The sequence below is a fragment of the Hemiscyllium ocellatum genome, unplaced genomic scaffold (genome assembly GCF_020745735.1).
Source record: "Hemiscyllium ocellatum isolate sHemOce1 unplaced genomic scaffold, sHemOce1.pat.X.cur. scaffold_680_pat_ctg1, whole genome shotgun sequence".
Taxonomy (NCBI): domain Eukaryota; kingdom Metazoa; phylum Chordata; class Chondrichthyes; order Orectolobiformes; family Hemiscylliidae; genus Hemiscyllium; species Hemiscyllium ocellatum.
The window spans coordinates 77,516-85,761 of record NW_026869167.1 but is presented as its reverse complement, the minus strand read 5'-3'; positions in this window follow the sequence as shown (position 1 = coordinate 85,761).

The following is an 8,246-nucleotide window of genomic DNA, read 5'->3' as shown; positions in this document are numbered from 1 at the left end:
AGGTGCAGGAGGGCGGGGCTATCGGGGTCTGTAGAACAATCAGAGGAAAGGGAAGCCCCATTGTTACTGATGAATTCCATGAACACAGCGTCACTGGGCGGTCCCGCAGGAATCTCCTCTCTCAGTCCCTGCTGTGATGTTTCACCCAATCACAACCAGCAGCTCTCCTCCTCTCTCAGCTCCCCTTCTGTCCTTCCTGCAGCATCTGTCCCCTGGGGCATTGAGCTGCCTGTCCTGTCCCTCCCTCAGCTGTTGTTCTGTAATCCCTGTGATATCCCAGTCCCATCTTAGATTACTTCACTAAAGACAGGGATGCACCCGGTGGATTTTTCTTAACATCAGCAATTGTTTAATACTCACTTACATGTTTTTTAATTACATCATTTTTGAAGCATTTATTTCACATTCAATCATTTACAATGGTGGGATTTGGACTTGTGTCCAGAGAACACTTGCTGAGTTTCTGGATAAATAGTCACACAATAATGCCCCAAGGCCATCACTTCACCTGCTCACAGTTTGTATATCCCAGTGCAACATGAATCAAAACCCTTTCTTCCTGCACAATTGTTTGACCCGGCGCTCTGGTGTAGTGACTCAGTACCTCACCGTCTGGTATCCCTCACTGTGGGGGTCTAATTGCTGCTTCTGTCAGCCTCTCTCACTTTTGAAGCTACTCCAGATCATGAGCCAACAGAATTCTCCGCTCCAGAGAGATGAGGCAGCACAGGTCAGGAATGGAGACTGGGATTTTCCAGATCTATGTGGGGCTCAGTGCCATTCTATATGTGTCACCCTCAAAGCATTAGTCTAAATTCCCATTCTGCCCCTTTCTGTGTCTTCTACAGGTACTCATGGAGTTCCTGACTCAATAGACTTGCCAACTGCTGGCTGGGACGATGGTTGGTCAGCCGGAAAGACACAGTCAGGGAGGTCGGAGTCTTCAATCAATCCTGCTGCCAGGTAAGATCACTCCAGTGCACAGAGCAGAAAGTAGTAAGAGGGATCCAAACATCAGCTAACAAAACAGGACATAGAGAAAGTGCTGGAGGGGGAGCACAGTACAGACACAACCCAGGCTCAATCACCATACCTGCTGCAAGTTTTGTTGTAATGAGACAGCATCGGGAGTTCCCAGTTATCAGTCCAGTCCTGTGCTTTCTTAGGGAGCATCAGAACAACTGAGGGGAAAGCAGGCCTCCCATGAGAGGGTGGTAATGCAATCTGGGATCTTTCTGTTCCCTATTCCCTCTCCAACACTATCTACGGCTTGTATTGAGGACCAGTGTCTTCAATCATTCTAACTCCTATCACAGTTCCTATCTCTGTCATCTCCTCCCCTCTCACCAATTATTTCACATATTTGAAACCTCCAGTCCAGATGACCATCCATAACGCTGTAACTTGCTTTAGTCTCTACAACATGCGTTGTCTCGATAGTCTTCTCCTCCAATAACTGCAGACGTAGGGTCTGTTTCTGTGCGGCATGATTCTTCGGACGAGGTTTCCTAAATGGAATGAGTCACATTTGCCTGTGTTTGGCCCATATCCTTTCAAACCTTCCCCTCTCCATGTACCTGCCCAAGTATCTTTTCCATGTTGTAATTGTGCTTGATTTTACCATTTCCTCTGGCAGTCCATTCCGTCTATGCACCATTTCTGTGGATAATGTTGCCCCTCAGCTCCCTCTTTAAATCCTTACTCTCTCACCCCACCTTTATGCCTCTAGCTTTGGACTCACCTACCCTTGGCTATTCACCGTACTTAGGCCCTACATTGTTTCATAAACCTTTATAAGGTAACCCGGTGGCCTCCTCTGCCCAGGAGAAATATTGACGACAGTGTTACCAATATCTCCAACTCATGTACTCAATGCTCTGACCAATGAAGACAAGTGTGCCAATTACCGCTTTCAACACCCGGTCCCCCTGTGATGCCAGTCCAAGGAACAATGTAACTGCACCCCTTGGTCTCTCCCTTTTCTACAACACTCTCCAGGGCCCAACCATTAACTGTGTTAGTCCTCCCTGGTTTGTCTGATTAAATCCAATACCTGAATTAAACTCTATCTTTCATTCCTTGGCCCACTGGCCCAGTTGATTAATATCCCCTTCGATATCTATATTCCCTGCCCACTCTTCCACTAATCTTGGTATCCACAAACATACTAACAGGGACTGCTCTCTTTTCACTCAGATTGTTTATGTAAATGGTGCACAACAGTGGTCCCATCACCAATCCTTACAGCACACTGCTGGTCAGAGGCCCCAGTTTAAACAACAACCCTCTCCCACCATCCTCTGTCTCTCACTGTCATCCCATTTTGTATCCAGTTGGCAAGCTCTCCCTGATCCTTTGTTATCTACCGTTACTAACCAATGGATCAGGCTTCACCCTGAACAGGGGTTTGTGGAAGCCAGAAACAACGTCTGTTGCTCTGCCTTTGTCTATGTTTTTGGTCACATCTTGAGCAAACTCCAGTCAAGTTTGTGAGACATGTTATCCCACGCACAAAGCCATGCTGGCTGTTCGTAATAAGGCCTACCTGTCAGAACAACTGACCCACCCTGATGTCTCGCTCATCAGCCTGTAGCTCCCTGGCTTTCTCTTGCAGCCTTTCTTAATTAATGACACAACATTATAATCATAGTCAGAGAGTCATACCACACTGTTCTGTTAACACTAACCATACTCTAAAACGGATCTCATCCCACCTACCTGTTCCTGGATCATATTCCTTCATACCTTTCTTATTTCTGCCCTAATCCAAATGTCTTTTAAACATTGTAAATGTCCCCACATTCACCCCTTCCTTGGGAAGTTCATTCCACACACAACCCATCCTCTGTGTAACAATGTGCTCCTCATGTCTTTTTTTTATATGTCTCTCCTCTAAACTTAAAAATGTAATGCCTTGCCTTGAAACTCCCCTGTCCATGGGAAAGACAACTCCCATTAACTCGATCTATCCTCCTCATGATTTTATAAACATCTATGAGGTCATCTGTCAACATTCAGGTTTCAGTGAAAAATACCAACCTGTTCAGCCTTTCTTCATACTGAAGCCTTTCATACCCAGCCACATCCCAGTAAATCTCCTCCCAACCCTTTCCTGCTTAATAATATCCTTCCTATAACTGGTCGACCAGAACTGGACACAGTATTCCTGAAGAGGACTCACCAATGGCCTGTATAATCTCAATATGGCTTCCAACTCCTATATCCAAAGGACTGAGCAGTGAAGGCAAATGAGGCAAGCACCTTTTTTTAAACTATCCTGTCTCTCCATGTTACAAATTTCAAAGAATTATGTACCTGAACCCTGAGGTCCCTCTGTTCTACGACACTCCCGAAGGTCCTACCATTAATTGTATAAGCCCTGCCCGTGTTTGTTGTACCAAATGCATTCCCGCACATTTATTCAGATTGAACTCCATCTACAGCTTTTCAGCTGTTCACGTATTTCATCAGGATGCCTTTGTAATCTCAGAAAACCACCTTCACTGTCCACAATGCCACCCTCCAGTCTATCAGCCTCTCACACATAGCTCTCTATGGTACAAATATCTCTGCTAGGGGCCCTACAATGTCTTCTGCTGCAAATGTGTTGCTGGTCAAAGCACAGCAGGTTAGGCAGCATCTCAGGAATAGAGAATTCGACGTTTCGAGCATCCTGATGAAGGGCTTATGCTCGAAACGTCGAATTCTCTATTCCTGAGATGCTGCCTAACCTGCTGTGCTTTGACCAGCAACACATTTGCAGCTGTGATCTCCAGCATCTGCAGACCTCATTTTTTACTACAATGTCTTCACCAGCTTCCCACAATGTCCTGAGCTACATTTGATCAGGTCCTGGGGATTTATCTACCTTTGTGTTTTAAACCCTCCAGCACCTCCTCTTCGATAATGTGGACTCATTTCAAGACATTGGGTCATAGAGATATACAGCATGGAAACAGGCCCTTCAGACCAACTCCTGCATGACGTTTCTAGTCACATTTGCCACAATTTTGCCAATATCCCTCTAAATCTTTGCTATTCATACACCCATCCACATACCTGCAAATCGCCTCCCCAGATCTACTTTAAAAATTCATGTCGAATACTATCTTGCTCCATTGAATAACTTGAACTTGTGGGCCAGGCCTTTCCTTTTCCATCACTATTTTCAAACGAATACAATTGTGGTGACTTTCCAAAGGGCTCCCCCACTAACCCCTCAGTCCCGTTCCCGACCTTGTTTCCCAAGGGGAGGTCAGCTTTAGCCCCATTCTCCAGTTGGGCCACTTACATAATGACTGGGAGTTTCAGGAACACACTTAACAAATTCCTTTCATCCAAATGCTTAACTTAGTAGGAATCCCAGTCCACGTTTGGAACAGTTAGGATCCCCTATCATTACAACCCTAATATTATAAGAGATATCTGAGATCTCCTGACATATTTGCTCCTTCATCTCCCATTGCCTATCGCTGTAGTCCGACCATAGAAAACTAATGGCCAATTTTTATTTCTCAGTTCCACTAATATCGTTTAACTGGGCGATCCTGCATGAATACTCCCTCTAGGTCCTGCTGGGATGTTTCCCCCAGTCAAAACCACCAGCTCTCCGCCTGTTTTGCCTCCTGTTCTATCCTTCCTGCAGCATCTGTCTCCGGAACATCGAGCTGCTGGGCCTGTCGCTCCCTCAGCTGTGTTTCTGTAATACCTATGGTATCCCAATCCCATGTTCCCATCCATGCTCTGGGTTTATCTGCCTTATCTGTCTGGCCCTTTGCATTGAAATAACTGCAGTTTAATCCACCCGTTTTCCCTCATTGTCTGCTATGTTCATGCCTGCCTTGTCTATTTATATTGCTGTCTACAACATCTGTACCAGCCTCAAATTTCCTTCTGGCCTTACGACTGTTTGGAGTCACACAGCCCTGCCAGACAAGGTTAAATCCTCTCGAGCAGCTCCAGCAACGTTCCCCACCAGGATATGGGTCCCCCTCCTGCTCCCAGTTCAGGTGCCTTCCCAGCCCTGTCTACCTGTGCTGACACCTTCAGACATCCAGGGACTTGCCCACCAAGGTCCCTGTGTCCCTCAGTACTCCAGGAGGACCGACCATTCATGATGGATATCATTTGTTTATGAGACTTCCCACAGTGCATTGCCTCACAGTGATCAGAAGTAAACTCTGTCTGCCATTACTCTGCTCAGTTTATCATCTGATGGACATTAGACTGCAGCCTGAGTCCATCCCCCTCACCATGGACAACACCCTCACCTTTCATGTTATCTACAAACCTACTAATGTTACCTTCTGCTTTCCCATCCGAGTGATTAATGTCCATAATGTCCAGCAATGGCTCCTGCACAGATCCCTGTGGTACACCCGCTGGGCAAAGGCTTTCAATCACAAAACCAACCCTCCACCAATTGTGGAGCCAATTTACCAACTGACCTTGGATCCCATGGGATCTTCCCTTTTGGACCAGCCTTCCGTGTGGGACCTTGTCAAAGACCTTAATGAACTCCATGTAACCCACATCATCTGTACTGCCCTCATCAATATCAGAGGACAGTTGTCTAGCAGATCCATACAGACAATCCTGACTGAAACTGCGGGGGTATCCGTTTCTGGCGAATACATTGTAGAGGTGTTCTTCTTCCTCTTTTTGCAGTTCTGGTGTACTGCAGTGTGTTGTGGCCCTTTTGAACCATGTCTTGATGCAACTTCTTTTGTGTGTGTTGGGGTGGTTGCTTTCGTAGTTCAGGACTTGGTCTGTGTGTGTGGCTTTCCTGTATACCTTTGTGGTGAATTCTCCGTTCGGTGTTCTCTGTACCATCACGTCTAGGAATGGGAGTTGGTTGTCCTTTTCTACCTTTGTAGTGAATCGGATTCCTGTGAGTGTGGCGTTGATGATCGGTGTGTGTTCTCTATTTCTGTGTTTTTAATTATTACAAAGGTGTCATCCACATATCTGACCCAGAGTTTGGGTTGAATTTGCGGTAAGACTGTTTGTTCTAATCTTTGCATTACCGCTTCTGCGATGAGTCCAGAGATGGGTGAGCCCATGGGTGTGCTGTTGATTTGTTCACATATTTGGTTGTTGAATGTGAAGTGTGTTGTGAGGCACAGGTCCAGTAGTTTGAGTATGCCGTCTTTGTTGATAGGTTCCCCGTCTTGTTGTCTGTTCTGTACGTCCAGCAGGTTGGCTATTGTTTCTCTGGCTAGGGTTTTGTCAAGAGAGGTGAACAGTGCTGTTACGTCGAATAGTTTCTTCCTTGTCTACGTGTGTATTTCTGATGATGTCCAAGAATTCCTGTGTTGACTGTATAGAGTGTCTGGATCTGCTGATCAGGTGTTTCAGTTTCTGTTGTAGCTCTTTAGCCAGTTTGTGTGATGGTGTCCCTGGTAGTGATACTATGGGTCTGAGTGGGATGTCTGGTTTGTGTACTTTAGGTAGTCCATAGAATCTGAAGGTGTTGTTGCTTTCAGTTTTCATTATCTGTAGGTCAAACGTGGTTATCTATCTTTTTTGTAGTTTCTCAGTGTGTTGTTTATCCTATTGGTGAGCTGTGGGGTGGGGTCAAACACCATGCAATTTCATCAACAGATGCCTCAGGGAAAGACAACAGAACGAGGACATGCCGCGGCCCAAAGGACTGGCCCATGTTACCATACGTCAAGAACATTTCTGAACTGACAGCCAGACTACTGCGACCACTCGGACTCATAACAGCACACAAACCAACAGCCACTCTCAGAGAACAGCTCACCAGAACAAAGGACCCGATACCCAGCATGAGCAAAACCAACATCGTGTACAAAATCCCATGCAAGGACTGCACAAGACACTACATAGGACAAAAAGGAAAACAGCTAACGATCCGTATCCAAGAACACCATTTAGCCACGAAACGACACGACCAGCTATGCTTAGTAGCCACACACTCCTATGACAAGCAACATGAATTTGACTGGGACAACACTACTATTATAGGACAAGTCAAACAGAGAACAGCCAGGGAATTCCTCGAGGCATGGCACTCATCCACAGATTCAATCAACAGACACATCGACCTGGACCCGATATACCGGCCACTGCAGCGAACAGCTGGAACTGGCAACCGGAAGCGGCAGAGACAAACCACTATAAATGCGGAGGAAACATCACAGAAGCGCTTCACAGGAGGCTCCCAAGCACTGAGGATGTAACCTTGACAGGGGACGAAACGTCTGCAATACAAATTCCCAGCTCGGCGAACAGAACCACAACAACGAGCACCCGAGCTACAAATCTTCTCCCAAACTTTGAAGCCCTTTAGACTCTACAAAGCTCCGTCATGAGCAAGCCCCCATCTCGCTATTTCCTTTGCCTTCTTCAGTGTCTGCAACTCGCTGTATCTTCCAGTAACGCTCTTTAGTTACTGCAGGTCTGCCTAGCTCCCCAGATAACCTGTTCCATCCCCTACAGCTCCATCAATCACTGTAACACCCTCTGCTCTGTCTAATCCTCCTATTTCCCACTGTCTTCCAGGTACAATGGTGATCCTGTAAGAGACCAGTGCGGAATGGGATGTTATAAATCTCAGCTGGGCTTGCGGCCTACCATTACCTGGGAGTCACTAAGGGAGAGAATCTGAGAGAGAGCAGCATAAAGCGGGAGAATATAAATCAGCAGCGAGGGTCAAGGCCGACTGGGACTTGGATCTGGAGAAACAGCAGAGCAGGAGGCTCGAAATCAGCACCGAGTCACAGAGGGAGTGACCGTGTGAGGGAGCAACTTGGAGCAGGAGCTTGAGGCTGACTCACACCTGGGAGAATATAAATCAGCACTGAGGATCGAGGCCTAGCTGTACCTGGGAGTGACAGAGACGGTGACCCTGTGAGGGAGCAGACTAGAGTGAGAGCTGGACGATTACACGTCCGAGGAGACACATCACTGTGTGTGCACGAGTCCCTCCCTTGTTCTGTGTTTGTGTGTGTGTGTACGTGTGTGTGTCCCTTCCCTCGCTGTGTGTGTGTAACTCTCCTCACTGTGTGTGTCCCTCCCTCGCTGTGTGTATCCCACCCATCCCTCGCTCTGTGTGTGTGTGTGTGTGTGGTGTGTGTGTGTCCCTCCCTCGCTCTGTGTGTGTGTGTCCCTCCCTCGCTCTGTGTGTGTGTGTCCCCGCCTCGCTGTGTGTGTGTCCCACCCCCCTCGTGTGTATGTGCGTGTGGCCCCTCCCTCGCTGTGTGTGTGTGCGTGTCCCCTCC